This window comes from Crinia signifera, chromosome 2, assembly GCF_055691185.1.
Source record: "Crinia signifera chromosome 2, ASM5569118v1, whole genome shotgun sequence".
Classification (NCBI taxonomy): domain Eukaryota; kingdom Metazoa; phylum Chordata; class Amphibia; order Anura; family Myobatrachidae; genus Crinia; species Crinia signifera.
The window spans coordinates 384,853,068-384,875,072 of NC_139218.1; the positions used below are offsets into that span (position 1 = coordinate 384,853,068).

General features: G+C 47.4%; 1 protein-coding gene across 18 annotated transcripts in view; it reads right to left on the bottom strand.

The window, feature by feature from the left end:
* The window catches only part of TENM4 (teneurin transmembrane protein 4), a 929,900-nt gene that overhangs the window by 746,809 nt on the left and 161,086 nt on the right, over nucleotides 1-22,005 (bottom strand). The window lies entirely within an intron of this gene.

The window sequence follows — 22,005 nt, forward strand, 5'->3', positions numbered from 1 at the left end:
TAAAAACAGAATTTTGAAAGAATATTATCAGAGCTTATTTTAAGTCTAATGGAGTATTCACATACAAAATCCACCCACGTAGTTTACACCAAAAGGCAGCTACAATTTATTTCCCTCCGTGAGCGTGCTTTTCTCAGCCATGTCGGCTTACACGGAAATTTGGAACCGATTATAATGCAAAATATTTTCCAAGGGACATTTCCAGATTCGCACTTGAGTTTCATCAGCTGGAAACACATAACATCATGTGCGGAGTCTTACACCAGCCATCACATGTTCCGTATGATGTCACCATTACATACCCCGGCTATATGATGTCACCTAAAGAGTATTCATGCAACGCTACCTACAGTATAGTCCTTTTACAGGCTTATCGTGATGCTCTTTGGTCTTTCAAAAAGGTTGCGTATCATTGAGAAGAGTTGACCACGCTTTCCTGTGCTCATTGGCTGCAAGATGTAACATTCAACAACACGCAGCATGACAATCTGAGCGAGATTTAATAGAGTGAGATTTTTAGACTTTTGCGATTTTTTTCACAAAAAAAGACAGAATTCACAAATTTTCCAAAAATCGCACATTTAATAGGATGTCAATTATACTAAAAATCACACTTTTTGGCCTGTCGGGTTTTTTGCACACTTCAATTCGCATCCAGATGTTTTCCCATGATATAGTATACAACTCGCACATTTAATAGGTAAACGTAACCAAAAATCACAAAATAATATCGCATTTTCGCACCTTATAGCATTTTGACTTTGACATTTTGAAAAATTGCATCCTAATAAATCTCACCCTCTAATACCACTTTCACACTGCCTAAACGTTTTAAAAAACGGTATTTCAAAACGGTATTTAAAACGGGTCTGAGCCTTGACATTGCAGTAGATTACCGTTTTAAATACCATTTAAATACCATTCACCAACAGTCAACCCGTTTTAATTAGGGATGTGCACCGGCCACTTTTCGGGTTTTGGGTTCTGATTACCTTGAGGTTTTGGGTTCTAATGGGTTTTGGCAAAACACCTCCTAAGTGTTTTGTGTTTGGATTTTTTGGGTTTTGGGTTCTTATTTTTTTGCTCCTACGCTATATTAACCTCAATAACATTCATTTCCACTCATTTCCAGTCTATTCTGAATACCTCACACCGCCCAATATTGTTTTTAGGGCAAAAGGTTGCACCAAGGTAGCTGGATAACTATGCTAAGCCACACAAGTGTGCGGCACAAACACGTGGCTCATGTAAGAGTGGCACTGCAGCGGTAGATATGGCAGTACTAGGCACCAGACAGGTAGATACGGCCGTACTAGGCACCAGACAGGTAGATACGGCAGTACTAGGCACCAGACAGGTAGATACGGCAGTACTAGGCACCAGACAGGTAGATACGGCAGTACTAGGCACCAGACAGGTAGATACGCCAGTATTAGGCAGTGAGCCCCAGACCAGACGGTAGTTATGGCAGTACTAGGCACCAGACAGGTAGATAACACAGTACTAGGCACAGGACAGGTAGATACGCCAGTATTAGGCAGTGAGCCCCAGACCAGACGGTAGATATGGCAGTACTAGGCACCAGACAGGTAGATAAGACAGTACTAGGCACAAGACAGGTAGATACGTCAGCAATACTAGTATGTGCACCAGCAGAATGCCAGTGGCAACAGTGGACTGAGTAAATAATACTAGCAACCTCTATTCACAGTATTCAGTGCAGGCAGCACCAGTGGACTATATATAATTCAATGAATTAAGTATTAATAATACTAGGTGATTGCCACAGTGGCAGATATTCCGCCACAGTGCCAAATACACATATGCCTCCACAGTGCCAGATATGCCCCCACAGTGCCAGAGACACATATGCCCCCACAGTGCCAGAGACACATATGCCCCCACAGTGCCAGACACATATGCCCCCACCAGTGGCGTAGCCAGCGTGTGGCAGACCCCGCGGCGGCTTGGGGGAGCAGCGCCAGCGGGGTCTGCGTTGGGCGCCGCTGGCTGAGCTGACCCCCGCTGCGCCGTCACAACGCTGAATTTCTGAGATGAGATCGGCATGTACAGCACGCCCCCCACCGCACTGACATGCCGCTAGCAGCAGCTGTCAGTCGGCTCTACACCACGGCTAAGTTCTCTCCGGCACAGACAGGGGGTGTGTGTTTAGTTTAGGAGGTTGTTTCAGAGAAAGCTGTGCACATGGGGTCAGCGTGCAGGTGAGGGAGCCTTCGGGACAGTGACTGCTGTGATGTACGTACAGTACCCTGCTCTCCCATCATTGGTTTAATTACCAAGGTCTCCAGCCCTGGCTGACTCATTACCAGCGTGATCGGAGCTCAGCTCCTGACAGGCAGGGCTGAGAGCTTCCTTCCATTGTAGACACAGCAGGGGTGGGCTGGTTTGCAGGTTCCAGGGTCACAGGCTGCCATGTAAAAGCTGCTACTGTCAGCAGTGTCCAGCATTGCCCAGACCCTTTACCCAGTAGTGCTGTGCTGTACAGTGGCTGACCCTCCCCTGGGACCAGCCACCAATGAGCTGCACTTCTTTACAGACTTGCCCCGCCTCTCCTGCCTCCCATCCTGCCGTCCCTCTCTCCCACAGCGTCCTCTCCAGGCTATGTCTCCTGCTTCTTGTCTGTGCTCATGGCTGTTTTCAGAGCATCAGAAACCCGGTAAGCTGTGAGTGCTGTGACTGCAGGGGCAGCATTGCTACAGTTCTGGGGGGAGGGGAGGGAGTGTCTGTATGTATAGTGGGGGGGGGGAAGGGGGGGGGTGGTGGTGGTGGGGGGGTGGTGTGTTTGTATGTTCTGTATGTGTGTGTGTGGAGGGAAGGGGGTGCCTGTGTGTTTATGATGGGAGGGGGGTGCCTGTGTGTGTGTTTGTATGTATGTGTATGATGGGAGGGGGGTAGCCTGTGTGTGTGTTTGTATGTATGTGTATGATGGGAGGGGGGTAGCCTGTGTGTTTATGATGGGAGGGGGGTGCCTAGGGTTACCACCTCTGTGTGTGTGTTTGTATGTATGTGTATGGTGGGAGGGGGGTAGCCTGTGTGTGTATGGAGGGAGGAGCTACCCTGTGTGTGTGTGTGTGTGTGTGTGTGTGTATGGTGGTAGAGGGTGCCTACAGTATGTGTGTATGGCAGTGGTTCCCAAACTGTGTGCCGTGGCTCCCTGGGGTGCCTCGGGACACATGCAGGGGTGCCGCGGCTTGGTGGTCTAGGACCAACTCAAATTATTAATGGTTAATTATTTATGAGCAAAACCAGTGCTGGTAGCTGGCAATCATAGAATGTGTACCAACAGAAGCAAATCCTACCCTTTACCACATAACTGCCACTAAGAATCGCATATAAACCCAATCTAAATAAAAAAAAATTGACCTGGGGTGCCGTGAAAAAAAGTCTTATTCTCTAGGGTGCCGTGAATCAAAAAAGATTGGGAACCCCTGGTGTATGGTATAAAAGTAACTTACTACACTGCTACAGTTGGGATCAGTATGTGTGACCTGTGGGCGGAGTGCTAGTGTTCAGTAGACAGCAGCAGCATCCCACTAAACAGAAGCCTTGGAGGGACTGGGCAATTATACCAACCCTCTCCCCCAACCCTCCTATTCCACCCTACCTAATGCCTAACCCTAACACCCCCATCTTAGTGCCTAACCCTGACTCATCCCGCCCTCACAGCCTAACCCTCCCCACTTAGTGCCTAACACCCCTTTTTACGTCCTAACCCCCCTTTATAGCACCTAAACCAAACCTAACCAGCCACCCCTTCCTGGCCTAATGCTACAACACCCAACATATTTAGAATGGGGATTCTGGTGTGGGTGTTGTGGCCTCCGTTCAGGATACTGTTGCCAATATTTTGGAAACCATCTCCCCATCACTGGCATTTTAACTGCATTCTTTACAGTTCTGGAGGGGGAGGGTCTGTCTTATGTGTATATGGTATATGTTTATTGTATGGGTGTGTGTGGGTCAGTGCACAGTACTGGCCATTGCTTTATCCTGTATATGGTTTACATCCTGTATTTTATTACTCATGCAGAGAATTCTGTAAACTGTTTTATATGATTTTTTGGTACTCTTTACCTAGAAGGGCGCCCGTCGCGGGCATCGCGGGTACATTTATGTATGGCCGCGACGCGACCGACGCGATGCCCGCGATTTCCCATTGAAACCAATGTTAAACATGGAAATCGTGTCGGTCGCGTCGCGGCCGGCCATAAATGTACCCGCGATGCCCGCGACGCGATGCTCACGATTTCCCATAGGAATCAATGTTAAAAGGCGCGATGGACCCGATTTTACTGTTAAATGGCTCAATCCACCCGATTTGGCCATAGGAATCAATGTTAAATGGGCCACAGAGCCCATTAACCCTTAAATGTCCCCCCAAATTTTTAACACCACCCCACGATCCACGCCAACCCGAAGCGTGGCGAGCGCAGCGAGCCCGCGAGGGGCGGCGGTACGCGTCCTCCGACCTTTTCATGCCCTACTATCCACTAGGGCGTGGTGTGAGAATATAATAGTGTGGCGAGCGCAGCGAGCCACCGAGCCCGAAGCGTGGCGAGCGCAGCGGATACCTTCACAGTTATGCGCGTCCCCTCGCGGGCTTCACAGGTGTCCGTGGCGAGGCGGACACCTGTGAAGCCCGCGAGGGGACGCGTCTACCTGTGAAGGTATCCGCGTCCCCTCGCGGGGCTCGCTGCGCTCGCCACGCTTCGGGCTCGGTGGCTCGCTGCGCTCGCCACACTATTATATTCTCACACCACGCCCTAGTGGATAGTAGGGCATGAAAAGGTCGGAGGACGCGTACCGCCGCCCCTCGCGGGCTCGCTGCGCTCGCCACGCTTCGGGTTGGCGTGGATCGTGGGGTGGCGTTAAAAATTTGGGGGGACATTTAAGGGTTAATTTGGCCTATTTGGCCCCAAATCGGGTCCATTGAGGCATTTAACAGTAAAATCGCGGTCAATCTGCCGTTTTAACATTGTTCCCTATGGGAAAATCGCGGTGATCGCGGTCATCGCGGCCATCCCGATTTACCCGCGATCACCGCGATTTTTACCCACGACGACCGCGATTTCAATCGCTGGCGCCCTTCTAGGTAAAGAGTACCGATTTTTTTTTGAGAAAGTACTATAGAAAAGTGGAAGGTGACTGATATGTTCTCCTATGTTTTCAAGCTTACCATATATTATTTGTTATGGGATTTTTTTTTCATTCTCTATTTACTTAGCCCACACTCGATAAAGTTGTAATATAGCGATTAACACCTGTTTGTGTCTTAATATTATTTTGGTTGAAGTTTAGAACAATAGTAACCTCATACCTTTATCTTTTTGACTGAGCGACTGACTGACCGACCGACTGTCTGCATGTAAGCAGCGAGAGATCACAAGAGCTCAACTGTCCATGAGTTTGACTGACTGACTTACTGGACTGAGAGACCACCCACAATGTTCTTCTGCATGGAAAAGCAGGTGTACTAAGATTCACAAGGTTGGTTCTGTGCAGGTAGGACCTGTGCTACTGATAGTGGGCCAGATGCACTAAGCTTCAAAAGTGATAAAATGGAGAGTGATAAACAGCCAGCCAATCAGCTCCTATCTGACATGTCTTTGACATGGCAAGTAGGAGCTGATTGGCTGGCTGTTTATCACTCTCCATTTTATCACTTTTGAAGCTTAGTGCATCTGGCCCAATGTCTAATGGGAAAGGAGACACACACACACACACACACACACACACACACACACACACTCAGATGGGCAGTGCTAATAAGAGGTTAAGGCCCCACCTGTCTTAAGTACCCCAGGCCCCCTGAAGGCTTAATCCGGCCCTGACAATGACCATATAATACCCCTGGGCAATAAGCATGAAACCTCCTTGGCATTGAGTAAGAAACCCCTGGCAGTGAGCATGTAAATAAGAGGCTCTTATGTGCCATAATGTGTATTGGGCATTAGGGTGTGTGCCATCATGTGTATTGGGCATACAGTGTGTGCCATCAAGTATATTAGGCATTACGGTGTGTGCCTTCACGTGTAATGGGCATTCCAGTGTGTGCCATCATGTGTAATGGGCATTATGGTGTGTGGTATAATGTGTAATGGGCATAATCATGGTGCAGTGTGCAATTTTTTTTATATATGATTTTTTTGTTTCTAATGTAAATGTGGCCTCTCAATTGAAAAATGTGCCCTGTACAGTAATCAGCACCCTGCCCTAAAAAAATCCTAGAGTGAACACTACTACAGGTCTCTATGCCTCCCTCCGGGTTCTCCGTAATGCGTGTGACATCACGTCACCCACAGGGGAGAGTGAGAAATGCTGGAGAGGAGCCGGGAAGCCAGCTGTTATTATTATATATATTAGAGCAAGGTAGGTTTGTTTTATGTATATGCCATGGGGGGGCGCCACAAACTTTTTGGCAGGGGGGAGTAAAATTGATAGTTACGCCACTGGCCCCCACAGTGCCAGACACATATGCCCCCACAGTGCCAGATACACATATGCCCCCACAGTGCCAGATATGCCCCCACAGTGGCAAACACATATTCCCCCACAGTGCCAGATATTCCCCCACAGTGCCAGACACATATGCCCCCACAGTGCCAGACACATATGCCCCCACAGTGCCAGACACATATGCCCCCACAGTGCCAGACACATATGCCCCCACAGTGCCAGACACATATGCCCCCACAGTGCCAGACACATATGCCCCCACAGTGCCAGATACACATATGCCCCCACAGTGCCAGATATGCCCCCACAGTGGCAAACACATATTCCCCCACAGTGCCAGATATTCCCCCACAGTGCCAGACACATATGCCCCCACAGTGCCAGACACATATGCCCCCACAGTGCCAGACACATATGCCCCCACAGTGCCAGACACATATGCCCCCACAGTGCCAGACACATATTCCCCCACAGTGCCAGATACACATATGCCCCCACAGTGCCAGATATGCCCCCACAGTGGCAAACACATATTCCCCCACAGTGCCAGATATTCCCCCACAGTGCCAGACACATATGCCCCCACAGTGCCAGACACATATGCCCCCACAGTGCCAGACACATATGCCCCCACAGTGCCAGACACATATGCCCCCACAGTGCCAGACACATATGCCCCCACAGTGCCAGATACACATATGCCCCCACAGTGCCAGATATGCCCCCACAGTGGCAAACACATATTCCCCCACAGTGCCAGATATTCCCCCACAGTGCCAGACACATATGCCCCCACAGTGCCAGACACATATTCCCCCACAGTGCCAGACACATATGCCCCCACAGTGCCAGACACATATGCCCCCACAGTGCCAGACACATATGCCCCCACAGTGCCAGACACATATGCCCCCACAGTGCCAGACACATATGCCCCCACAGTGCCAGACACATATGCCCCCACAGTGCCAGACACATATGCCCCCACAGTGGCAGATATTGCTGGGGGGAGGGGGGGAGATATGCCCCCACAGTGCTAGATATTGCTGGGGGGAGCGTGGAGTGCCAGATATGCCCCCACAGTGGCAGATATTGCTGGGGGGAGGGGGGGAGATATGCCCCCACAGTGCTAGATATTGCTGGGGGGAGCGTGGAAGGGGGGGGGGGGGGGGAGCGCTTACCCAGTCCCTGTCTGTTGCCCGCGCTGGACCTCCTCCAGCCCTCCTGCGCTGGCCGCGGCTTCCAGAACACGGACACGGCTACAGGGAAATGGCCACCGGCCTCCTGCACTGAGTACATGTCCTCAGTGCAGGGGGCCTGCGGCCATTTTCCTGTAGCCGCGGCCGTGTTCTGCTTCTGGAAGCCGCGGCCAGCGCAGGAGGTGTAGCGCGGGCCGCAGACAGGGACTGGGTAAGCGTGCCGGGGGGCATATGGTACCCTGCCCCCCCGGCCCAGCCCGACATTGGACCGCGCCCTGGAGTAGGCGTTGCCAGAGTGTGCGCTGCCCGCGCCTGCCCCGCCCCCTGCCGGACACGCCTCCCAGGCCTGCTGCCGTTGGCTAATTGGTCCTGACGCACTTCTTTCCATGACGTCGTGCTGTATGGCTATTTGGCTACATGTGTCAGCTGGGAGGGGGTGTGTGACCCCGCCCAGCGTTACGGACACAGTGTCCGGATGATTGACACATGTAGCCAAATATATAAGAGATAGCAGCCTAGTAGGTAGAGAAAATAAACTACTAGGTAGGTAGGCAGGCAGGCAGTAGCACTGCCAGTGTCCACCACAAAAAGTAGTTATATTACACACCACCAGTAGCTTTATGCAGTGCACCAGCAGAATTTATAATAATTAATTTTATATTAGGTACTGCTTGGCAGTGGCACTCAGTGGCACACGTCAGTGCACCAGCAGCATGGAATTATTTTTTACAGTCCCACACAGCACAAGTATTATTTTTTAATTAAATTAGATATAGCAGCCTAGTATGTACTAGGTAGGTACACTAGGTAGGCACTGCAGTAGCACTGCCAGTGGCAACAGTGGACTGAGTAACTAAATAATACTGGCAGATTTAGTGCAGGCAGCACCAGTGGACTATATAATATAATTAATTATTCATATAATATATATTACAGCACAGCACCAGAGGTAGGCCCCAGCACAGAGCAGAATACAGGGGACAGCCTATCACAGGTCTGTAATCTGTTGTTTTTTTGCTAAATACCATTTCAGAGCCATTCTCATTGCATAAAAAACGGCTCTGAAATGTGTAGGACTCTGCTTTTTAAACGTTTTGAAATACCGGTTATCTTTAACCGGTAAATGAACTCTGGCGCTTTCCCTCAGGGCAGTACGGATGGTGTAATGCTTAGCATTACTGTCTCACAGTGCTAAGGTCATGTGTTCGATTCCCACCATGGCCCTAACTGTGCGGAGTTTGTATATTCTCCCCGTACTTGCGTGGGTTTACTCCGGGTACTCCGGTTTCCTCCCACAATCCAAAAATATACTGGTAGGTTAATTGGCTCCCAACAAAATTAACACTAGAACATCTGTGTGTGTGTGTGTGTGTGTACTTGTGGTAGTGAATATAGATTGTAAGCGATTGTAAGGGCAGGGACTGATGTGAATGTTCCAATATACTCTGTAAAGCGCTGCGGAATATGTATTCGCTATATAAGAAACAGTTAATAAATAAATAAATATTTCCCACTGCAGCTTTAAACGTGTTGAAATGTGAAAAAAATCGTCAATATACCATTTTACAAGTGCAGTGTGAAAGGGGAATAACTTTGCAGAAATTCACAGTTGTTTGGCTAAGCAGGGGAACAACCTGTGATGTCACCCTAGTACAGACAACAGTAGCTTCTTCAGGTATTTGGAGACTGTACTAGGGATGGGGTAATGACGAGTGATGTTATGTAATTCATTCAGTACTTTAGTTACCTCCAAATCCCCAAGGCCCTCGTGACTCCCTTGGTTTGCCTGTGAGGGGCTTTAGTGGTGGCTGTAATGGAGTTGAAAGTTCATATTTTACTTTGAAGTGGACTGACAAACATAGGGCCTAATAGTGAACAATACATGTTACCTTTATGGTTCCTATTGGGAAATAATATATGATTAATGTAATGCCAGCACTAGGCATGGAATGGGTTAAACATCCCAGGCTGTGTGTGTGACTCGGGGATCCAATAAGGTGCTTGGGAATGGCAGAGCTAGCTGAGTATGGGGTCAGGAAAGGGAGGAGTCTTCCTCTCTTTCCTGCTGAGATTTTCCCGCCCTCCCTTCCCTGTAATAATCGGTTTTAAATTGGGGGGTGTTTCGGGGTGTTTTAATCGCGTTGTCTGATAGGCGGGAAAGAACGGCAGGTTAATAGTTTATTAGCCTTCATTACCCGTTTATGCAACGTATATAGATTGTTTTCGGTGCGCTCGCCTATTCATTGACTTAGGCCTTTCGCTCAATCTCCCGCTCGGGGGCAGCGAGATCACCTGGCTGGGTGGTAGTCAATGTAGTAGGTCGAGTGGATACCGCTTGGTAGGGTAGTTTGATTACGTATGCTGAGTTTGGGGGTGGAGTTTAGTTTAGTAGCTGTTCTTTCTTGGCCACCATTTATTTAAATTAGTTTAATCAAATCAAAAACTAGCTTAAAAATATTCAAATAATAAATCAGCTAACAATTTCTGCCAAACCTATGTCTCCGAGCTTTTATTTTAGGTTTAATGTTAAGATAAATTAAGTTAAGGTTTAACATGCTAGAGGTACACACACATGAGGTGCTAGGATGTTTAATAAACTGGAATACAGTTATTATGTAACCAAGTTTCAAGGGAACACCCGCCAAAATGTTCTTTGATGTTGCATATGATCAAGGAAGGTGTGTGATGCATTTTTTTAAAATATTTAACACAAATCCAGAACTTATTTAATTTTAATTGAGTAGACACATAACAGAATCCAACTTCCGCCCCAAAAGAAGGCCCCAGATATGTCAGCTATAGTCTACATTTGGAATATTTAGCTAATAACATCAAATATTTTCTAAGGGACAATTCCAGATCCATTCCTGAGGTGCACATCAGGTGCCCATCCATGCGCAAGGTGTTGTCTCAGATGCCAATATTACATCCTGCGTCCATCACATTGTTCCAGTCGCCCCCGCTGCTCCTTTATATATTGCAGGTAGAACCAGCCATGGCTGCTGGCTCTGTGCAAATTCATGAGTCTAAAGTAATTTAGTGCCAATTTAATGACAAGGGTGCAGTCGTCGGAATGATCTACAGTATCTTCTTACTTACACAGTACCGACACCTACATGATCCTACTGCCTACACAGTACAGACACCTACATAATCATACTACCTACACAGTACAGACACCTACATGATCCTACTACCTAAACAGTACAGTCACCTACATGATACTAACTACACAGTACCAACACCTACATGATCATACTACCTATACAGTACCGACACCTACATGATCCTACTGCCTACACAGTACCGACACCTACATGATCATACTACCTACACAGTACCGACACCTACATGATCCTACTACCTATACAGTACCGACACCTACATGATCCTACTACCTAAACAGTACAGTCACCTACATGATACTAACTACACAGTACAGACACCTACATGATCCTACTGCCTACACAGTACAGACACCAACATGATACTAACTACACAGTACAGACGCCTACATGATCCTACTGCCTACACAGTACAGACACCAACATGATACTAACTACACAGTACAGACACCTACATGATCCTACTACCTACACAGTACAGTCACCTACATGATACTAACTACACAGTACAGACACCTACATGATCCTACTACCTACACAGTAACGACACCTACATGATCCTACTACCTAAACAGTACCATCACCTACATGATACTGCCTACACAGTACAGACACCTACATGATCCTACTACCTACACAGTAACGACACCTACATGATCCTACTACCTAAACAGTAAAAACACCTACATGATCCTACTGCCTACACAGTACCGACACCTACATGATCCTACTGCCTACACAGTACCGACACCTACATGATCCTACTGCCTACACAGTACAGACGCCTACATGATCCTACTACCTACACAGTACAGACACCTACATGATCCTACTGCCTACACAGTACAGACGCCTACATCATTCTACTACCTACACAGTACAGACACCTACATGATCCTACTACCTACACAGTACCGACACCTACATGATCCTACTGCCTACACAGTACCGACACCAACATGATCCTACTGCTTACACAGTACCGACACCAACATGAGCCTACTGCCTACACAGTACAGACGCCTACATCATTCTACTACCTACACAGTACCGACACCTACATGATCCTACTACCTACACAGTACCGACACCTACATGATCCTACTGCCTACACAGTACCAACACCAACATGATCCTACTGCTTACACAGTACCGACACCAACATGATCCTACTACCTGCACAGTACAGACAACTACATGATCCTACTGCTTACACAGTACCGACACCAACATGATCCTACTGCCTACACAGTACCGACACCTACATGATCCTACTGCCTACACAGTACAGGCACCTACATGATCCTACTGCCTACACAGTACCAACACCTACATGATCCTACTGCCTACACAGTACCAAAACCTACATGATCGTACTACCCACACAGTACAGACACCTACATGATCCTACTGCCTACACAGTACAGACACCTACATGATTCTACTACCTAAACAGTACAGACACCTACATGATCCTACTGCCTACACAGTACCGACACCTACATGATCCTACTGCCTACACAGTACCGAAACCTACATGATCGTACTGCCTACACAGTACAGACACCTACATAGTACAGACGCCTACATGATCCTACTGCCTACACAGTACAGACGCCTACATGATCCTACTACCTACACAGTACAGACACCTACATGATCCTACTGCCTACACAGTACAGACGCCTACATCATTCTACTACCTACACAGTACAGACACCTACATGATCCTACTACCTACACAGTACCGGCACCTACATGATCCTACTACCTACACAGTACCGACACCAACATGATCCTACTGCTTACACAGTACCGACACCAACATGATCCTACTGCCTACACAGTACCGACACCAACATGATCCTACACAGTACAGACAACTACATGATCCTACTGCTTACACAGTACCGACACAACATGATCCTACTGCCTACACAGTACCAACACAACATGATCCTACTGCCTACACAGTACCGACACCTACACTATCCTACTTCCTACACAGTACCGACACCTATACGATCGTCCTACAAATGATGATGTCACAGGAAGGCTGATTCTGATATTTGACATGACGCGATTCAAAGCCCTAAATTGGAATCTGTAGAGATTGAAAGAGACAAGTTTTCTACAGAATCTAATTTATAGATAACACAAATCACACAGGATCAACATCAGCGGCAGAGAAGAAGAAGCCGTTTCTCTATATTTCCCATTTTACTTTATTCTTTTTTTTGTGTGTGTAAAAAGTGCCTTTATGGAAGGTGCTCCGTCAGTGATTTCATCCTCTGAATAGAAGGGAGAATCTATTAAATATGATGTGAGTGGACAATGCACAGCGTCAGGGAGAAAGTGATGGGTAGGCAAGAAGAGGACAATGAATCCAATATAACGTCAAGTGACATTTAGAGCATTGCATGAAGGAGGTTAAATTGCCACGTGTTGCTGGGTCAAGTGGCGCTGTCAGCTGTCAGATGCAATGTGCATATGGGGTCTGTGCGGTTTACATTGTCGCCATCGATTAATCCCCTACAAAATACAAGTCAGCAAAACACGATGCAACTTATTGCTAAATGGTCATAAATTAGATTTTTGTTGGCAGCACGGTTGGCTTAGTGGATAGCATTGATGTCTCACAGCATTGAAAACTTGGGTTTCCATCACAGGTCTAACTATGTGGAGTTTTGTAGTCTCTCCGTGCTGGGAGGTTACCTGTCTCCGGACAAACATTGCCCCTAGTGTTTGGGTGTATGTGTTACATAGTTAAATAGTTACATAGTAGGTAAGGCTGAAAAAAGACTTTGGGTGACATTCTATGGGATGAGATTTTTTCGCACTTTCAAAATCGCCCATTATCGCACTTTTTTAATATCGCATTTTTGCCGCGAATTCGCATATTTAATGAGGTGTGAATTCTGGAATGAATGTGCGATTAGGTGCGATAATGTGCGAATTTTAGGCATGAAAATGTGCGAATTTTAGGCATGAAAATGTGCGAATTTAAGGAAATGTGCGATTTTCTGTTTCTTTTTCTGAAACCAGCCCCGGACTCTTGGACCGGTCCTGGTTCCAAAAATACGGGGGACAAAAAATCTGGGGGTCCCCCGTATTTTGAAACCAGCACCGGGCTCCAACAGCCCTCGGTGTCATGCTACAGCCGGGGGACACTTTTTATCTAAGGTCCCCCGGCCGAAACATGAGCACCGTGGCTGGTCAGCCTTGGACCCCCCCCAGGCTTCACCCGTCCAGGGCTGAAGCCCGGGGCTGTCACCGGCGTCCGTGGCCAGTGGACGCCGGCCTGATAGTGTTAAATCTTCCATACATAACATTGCTTGATACAGAAGAACTACAAGTGCCAGCAGACCTCCCCGCATGCTGGGACTTGGAGAACTACAAGTCCCAGCATGCGGGGCATTAATGGGCCCGCTGGGACTTGTAGTCCACCTGTAAAAAGAATGTTAAAAAAAACACACACACAGAGAAGTAAAACTTTATTACACACACACCTCACTTTTACACCCACATACTCACCGATCCAGGATCCAGCGCTGGTCTCCCTTCTGCTGCAGAGCCGGCTACCCCCGCACTGACAGCGGGGACAACCGGCTCTCTCCGATGCCGCTAACAGCCTATGTAGCGCTGTCCCAGCGCTACAGAGGCTGAGAGCGTCTTTGGCTTATGCGTCTCCATGGAGACGCATAGCTCAGCCAATCAGGGCTGAGCTATGCGTCTCCATGGAGACGCATCGGCCAATCACGCTCTCAGCCTGTGTCGCGCTGGGACAGCGCTACATAGGCTGTTAGCGGCATCGGAGAGAGCCGGTTGTCCCTGCTGTCAGTGCGGGCTGTCCGGCTCTGCAGCAGAAGGGAGACCAGCGCTGGATCCTGGATTGGTGAGTATGTGGGTGTAAAAGTGAGGTGTGTGTGTAATAAAGTTTTACTTCTCTGTGTGTGTGTTTTTTTAACATTCTTTTTACAGGTGGACTACAAGTCCCAGCGGGCCCATTAATGCCCCGCATGCTGGGACTTGTAGTTCTCCAAGTCCCAGCATGCGGGGAGGTCTGCTGGCACTTGCAGTTCTTCTGTATCAAGCAATGTTATGTATGGAAGATTTAACACTATCAGGCCGGCGTCCACTGGCCACGGACGCCGGTGACAGCCCCGGGCTTTAGCCATGGACGGGTGAAGCCTGGGGGGGGACCCCTTTATTGGGGGGGTCCCCACTCCTCCAGGTACCCCGTCCAAGGCTGACCAGCCACGGTGCTCATGTTTCGGCCGGGGGACCTTATATAAAAAGTGTCCCCCGGCTGTGGCATGACACCGAGGGCTGTTGGAGCCTGGTGCTGGTTTCAAAATACGGGGGACCCCCAGATTTTTTGTCCCCCGTATTTTTGGAACCAGGACCGGTCCAAGAGTCCGGGGCTGGTTTCAGAAATACGGGGGACCCCTATGCTCAATGAAAAACACTTTTCCACATCTCTATGATCTGTGCAGGGTTCTGGCCAAATCGCATATCAGAACCTGGTCTGATTTTTTTGAGATTTTTAGACACATTTTTCAAATTCGCATCTCATTAAATATGCGAATTGTATACTTTTCAATGTGAAAACATCTGGATGCGAGTTCTGGCGAAAACTAAAATCGCACTTCTAAAAAGTGCGATTTCGCGGCAAAACTGCACTTTTTGCCGATTTTCGCATCTCATTAAATATGCGAATTAGGGAAAAAGTGCGAAAACGGCCGTTTTTGCGATAAAATTCGCCAAAGTCAGATTATCTCATCCCATAGAATGTCACTCAATGCGTCCATCTAGTTCAACCTGGTATAGATATCCATTGCTGATTTGGTAGGTTCTGGTATTTTCCAGACAAATTATATTTCTTATTTGTACCCATGGATGTTTTTCTCGAGTAAATGTTTGTCCAACTTTGCCTTGAACGCATTTAATGAGCCAGCCGTTACCACCACTCTGGGAAGAGAGTTCCAGAGTTTGACTGTTCTGACCGTAAAGAAATTCTTTCTACTAGCTGAATGAAATCTTTTTTCTTCTAATCTATACTCATGCCCTCGTGTCCTAGATTCCTTTCTAGTAGAAAAGTGTTGCCGGGAATATAGATTGTAAGCTCCATTGGGGCAGGGGCTGGTGTGAGAGACCAAATATTTTTTATTAACAGTTTCTGGTACTTGTGTATTATCACGGCGCCCATCGCATTGCATACCATGGTATGCAATGAGATGTGCTGCGATGGGACCAGATCTTATACAATTTAAAATTGTATACCATTGTATATGGCATACAATGGCATACAATGAGATGAGATTTTAAATTGTATAAGCACACTAATGGGTGCTTTCAATGTTAATTGGCCCCCCTATAAGATTTTTAATTGTATAAGCACCCTAATGTTAAATGCACCCCCACGCCACCCCCACTATCAACGCCAACCCAAAGCGTGGCGAGCCCGCGAGGGGCGGCGGTACGCGCCCTCTGTCCTTTTCATACCCCCACTATCCATGTCGGCGTGGAGTTGATTTTATATAGTGTGGCGAGCGCAGCGAGCCACCGAGCCCGAAGCGTGGCGAGCGCAGCAAGCCCCGCGAGGGGACGCGTAATACATGTAAAGTAAAATGCGGCCGCTCGCCACGCTTCGGGCTCGGTGGCTCGCTGCGCTCGCCACACTATATAAAATCAACTCCACGCCGACATGGATATTGGGGGTATGAAAATGGTCGGAGGACGCGTACCACTGCGCTCGCCACGCTTCGGGTTGGCGTTGATAGTGGGGGTGGCGTGGGGGTGCATTTAACATTGTAAGCACCCATTAGGGTGCTTATACAATTTAAAATCTCATCTCATCTCATTGTATGCCATATACAATGGTATACAATTTAAAATTGTATAAGATGCCATAAGATGGAAATCGTGGGCGCCGTGATAATACACAAGTACCCAGTTTCTTATATAGCGTTTACATATTCTGCAGCGCTTTACAGAGTATATTTGAACAATCACATCAGTCCCTGCCCCAGTGGAGCTTACAATCTATATTCCCTACCACATGTACACACAGACACCAACATTCTAGGGTTAATTTTTGTTGGAAGCCAATTAGCCTACCAGTATATTTTTGGATTGTGGGAGGAAACCGGAGTACCCGGAGGAAACCCATGCAAGTACGGGGAGAATATACAAACTCCACACAGTTAGAGCCATGGTGGGAATTGAACCCATGACCTCAGCGCCGTGAGGCAGTAATGCTAACCATTACACCGCTCGTGGCGAAGCGCTGTAGAAATAGTGTGCACTATATAAATAACTGTAAATAAATAATGGTTTTACCTATTGCCTATATTCTCCTCTCCATCAAAGCAAAGATCCAATTATATACCCACAGTAATAAAAAAAAAAATACACATTAGTCTCCAGGGAAAAAAACATCAATGCACATTGGACCCTAATTTAGTTTACTATTAGTTTATAGTCATGTATGCGCCAGTGCGGCCACTGCGGCCATTCGTGCGGCATCTGGTGGACTCGCAAGGCTGCGAAATTCATAGCCTTGCGCTTCAACCAGAATAACCTTCATTGTCCACACAGGAAAAAAACAACAACATATTACAAAAGCCCACAGTGCACAGAGATGTACAAAACTCTCCACATCCATTCAGACTTTTGGGCTGGATTCTTTAGAGTCAGACCTACTGTATTTGCAGATACAGGCCCATTTGGTAAATGCACCAAACAAAGAAGTCTCCTCCTGTGTGACTGCAATTCTCTGTAATGTTATTAGCGCTGAGAAGACCATTGACCATCAGCAAGTTCCTGGCTTGGGGGACTATTGACTCTAGAGGTGCAAATTCAGAGAAGTCCATAGCAACCAATCGCAAGTAAGCTTTCAACATTCTAGTGCAAGCAGGTGTCTGATTGCTTGCTAGGGGGACTGCACATTTCTGCTTTTACACTTTAATGCGTCCAAGAATATGGAACATTTGGCGCACTGAATATTCCTTCCTGGGGCGTATCTGGGCTCTACAGTAATATACTTTACCTCATAAACGCAGTACTCTTGGCAGAATTGCTGACCACAGTATTACCCCAGCATGCGATTATGTGCCATAACTGTGCACACCGCAGAGCTAAAAACTTCTCATTCATTCAATCACATGAAAATAAAAATGTGGCGCTTCTCTTTTTAAATAAACAATTATTTCAGTACGGTGGCACAGTGGTTAGCATGGCTGCCTCGTGGCAATATGGCCTTTGGCTCAATTCACAATACAGCCTTATCGACACCAGGACCAAATGGCAGCTTTCAACTCGTCGTCAGAGTTGACACGTTGACCCTTAAGGTACTCTTTCATCTTTGGGAAGACGTGAAAGTCTCAGGGCGCAAGGTCGGGGCTATACAATGGGTGTGGTAGAACCTCCTTGAACTGCAGGCGCTGCATCACTCTTCCCAACGATGAAAGAGCACCTTAAGGGTCAACGCTTCAACTCTTACGATGAGGTGAAAGCTGCCATTCGGTCCTGGTGCCGACAACAACCACCAGCTTTCTTCTCCGATGGGTTTTCCCGACTCATCAAGCTTTGGCGCACATGCGTGGAAAGGGATGGGAGACTACATTGAAAAAGTGAATAGTGCATTGCACAGAGGATAAACTGAGTTATCATGTACAAAAAAAAGGGTTCAAATGTGTTCACAAATAACAAACTTAATACATGGAGGCATTAATTTTCAATCCAGCCTTGTGTAATGCCCACAGCAGTAGCATCGCTCACACATTATGCCCACAGCGGTAGTTCCCCTTACACATAATGCCCACAGCAGTAGCACCCCTTACACATAATGCCCACAGCAGTAGCACCCCTTACACATAATGCCCACAGCAGTAGCACCCCTAACGCATAATGCCCACAGCAGTAGCACCCCTTACGCATAATGCCCACAGCAGTAGCACCCCTAACGCATAATGCCCACAGCAGTAGCACCCTTACACATAATGCCCACAGCTGTAGAACCCCTTACACTTAATTCCCACAGCATTAGCTCCCCTTACATATAATGCCCACAGCAGTAGCTCCCCTTACGAATAATGCCCACAGAAGTAGCAGCCCTTACACCTAATGCCCACAGCAGTAGCACCCCTTACACCTAATGCCCACATTAAGTGCCTCAGACACATCTCTCTCTGCACACCAGTATCTCCATACCCTGTGTTCCTCCACCAGCATCCCCTCCTCTCTGTATCCCTCCGGCCCCCACTCACCTTGTCTTTAGCATATGCATAGCCTGCTCCTCTTTGTGGCACTTCTTCACTTCAGCAGTGGTGACGGCACGACATCCCATACACCATGCCAGAAAAGGAAGCTGCTAGGACCATGGCCAGATCCAAGGAGAGGCAACAGAGGCGGTCGTCCTGGGGCCCCCACACATTAAGGGCCCCCAAACTCTCCACCTGAATCATGCATGCCGCTGGTACTGAAATCGGAGCACAGCAAGTTTGTGTCCAGGGGCCCACAGAACTTAATCCGGCCGGCTGGGACAGGCTTTTCTGTTGAAATGACTGTGCATGACTGCGGTGGAGGTAGAAATAAGTCCCCCTTCTCTTACAGGTGGTGGAACTCAGGGGTAGATACCTGTATATGAAGCAGTGATAAGGAAGAAGTGAGCCAGAGGAGAAGTGGCAACCAATCAGCACTGAAGTAACATCTATAATTTGCATAATATAAATTACACAGAGCAGCTGATTGGTTGCCATGGGCCACTTCGCCTCCCATAGTACTGCTTCATACATTTACCCCTCAGTTCGCCCAAGTTCCCCTCAACTTTAACCCTGCAGCTAATTGATTTCTCCTCACAATGCCCGGTGGAGGCTAGTCGATAGGTTTGTAAACTCAACATCAAAAACAAGCTTTGGCTACAGACAAAGATTAATAAAAATGTAAATGCACTGTCCATATGGACACTAATCCAAAATCTCTCTTACAGCTCCAGAACGGGAATGACAATGGAGATAAACACAGCAAATTCCTATTTTACATGCTCCGCGGTACTCACTAGTTACATACAACGTTTTAATCAGCTCCCTTTTAAAGTTTACACAGCGCTCTTGACTTTCCCCGGCAGCGTGATAATACAATTACACACAATAATGGTGTACCAGGGCGAACGGCCCTCACAATAATCAGATGAATCCTTGTTACTTTTGCTCCATATGAAATCGGCAAATTTACTGTTTTAAGTACGCCGGACTGTTTTTTACTGTACCAGTGGCATTTCTAATGAGCTGGGAGCAGCGTAATGAAGGGATAAGTAGATCTGGCCAGCACCCGCACAGGTTGTTAATGTACGGGGTGAAGAGGGTCTCAGGCCAAGATTCTAAATGGGGCATTATATTACATTTAGAAAACGTTGGCAAAAGGCTGGGAGAATGCTCAGATGTTTACAGTTTTTTTCGGAGGGCTGGAAGCAGTTTGCTGTGGAGACATTTGCTCTGGAAAATGTAACTGCCAACGGCTACGCGTTCTGCGGCCAACCTCACCCGACACATGCCAAGCGCAAAGGTCACAGAATACAAATGCCGGAACGCTATTTGGTTGGGGAAGTGTTTACTATATAGGCATGGCATGAATGGTCTTGTTAAGAGAATATGGGCCAGACGCACTAAGCTTCAAAAGTGATAAAATGGAGAGTGATAAACAACCAACCAATCAGCTCGTGTCTAACATTTTTCAAACATAGTCTTTGACATGGCAGGTAGGAGCTGATTGGCTGGCTGGCTGTTAATCACTCTCCATGTTATCACTTTTGATGCTTAGTGCATCTGGTCGTATATGTTTTTGGGGAAATTAATGACCATGTTGTACGCAATTTTGAACGGTTCTTATGGCGAAGGAAGTTTTCCCTTTTAATGACAATATCCCAGCTGCGGTGTGTACTAAGTGAAACTTGCAAGGACAGTGGTAGCGATAACTGATGTCTTTGCGAGTTACATCCTCAGCATATTGGCGGAGTAGGTTGGTAACATTTGGGAACAACTATTCGAGGGAATCTGACAGTGTGCTGGCAGTTGGAGGCTGCAGGAAAGGGATCTCAAGATCCCTCTCCTTCCAAATAGCTGCCATAGGCTGAAAGCGCTTGCTGCCATCTGAGAATAGCATATAGTGGCAGAGCAAAGCTGCGCTGTTTGGAGTTTGGTACATAGAGGAATCGGACCCTAAATTCCTTCAAAATGGCTGACTTTTGGTGAGGAACAGGCCACTGGCATAGTTGTCACCTGTCCCCAATCTCTGGGGACTTCATGAGCTTTTCAAGATTTATCCTTGGATATAACTTTATGTTTCAATAATACCTATATTTGTGATTTCTTTTAAATCCTTATAAATCTTCATATACAGGATAAATGGTACAAATTACAAGTCACTTTTATTGAAGCCGTGCATTGAAGTCACAAAAAACCCAACTCAACATGATAAATAAATTAAGCCCACATGACATAACTGGGACCGTTGTACGAAGGTCCTCAGAGGTTGGATTGTGTGGGATGTGCGGGATGTGCTCGCATGCACTGACTCAGCGCCTAATGTCTCTGGAAATTATTGAAATATATTGCCATCTATATACTTCTGTGTCTTAGCAGGAATACCAAGTAACAGTGGGGGTCACAAAGGGGTGAGGGCCCAATGGCATAACTAGGGAACTGCAGCCAAGCGGTGGCAGGGCGAGCTGGCCTCTGCAAATACCATGTGGTATGGGCTGTTAAATAGCCCTCTAATAATGGCTGCTGATTTGGAAGACAGATGCTAGAGGTCCTACTGGACCTGTAGCAGCTGACAGTGGAGTGCAACCTGTACAGCGCTACCCAGAAGTGCCAGGTTTCTGCAGACCGGGAGCATAGAACCCCCTGGCAACAAGCATGTAACTGACTGGCAATGAGCATGTTACCCCTGGCAACGAGCATAGAAAACCCTGGCAATGAGCACCTAACCCCTGACAATGGGCAAGAAACCCCTGGCAACAAGCATGTAGGTTAAAAAAAAAAGTATAATTAATGTATGGGGGGAGGGGGGAGGGTTTAGAGACAAAACTTTTTGTTGGCAGGGGAGCACAACATTTCTAGTTAAGCCACAGGTATCGCCTCTCGGGGACCACCGGAGTGACAAAAATGAGGGTCGGGCAGTGAGGCCACTCCCTTTCATTA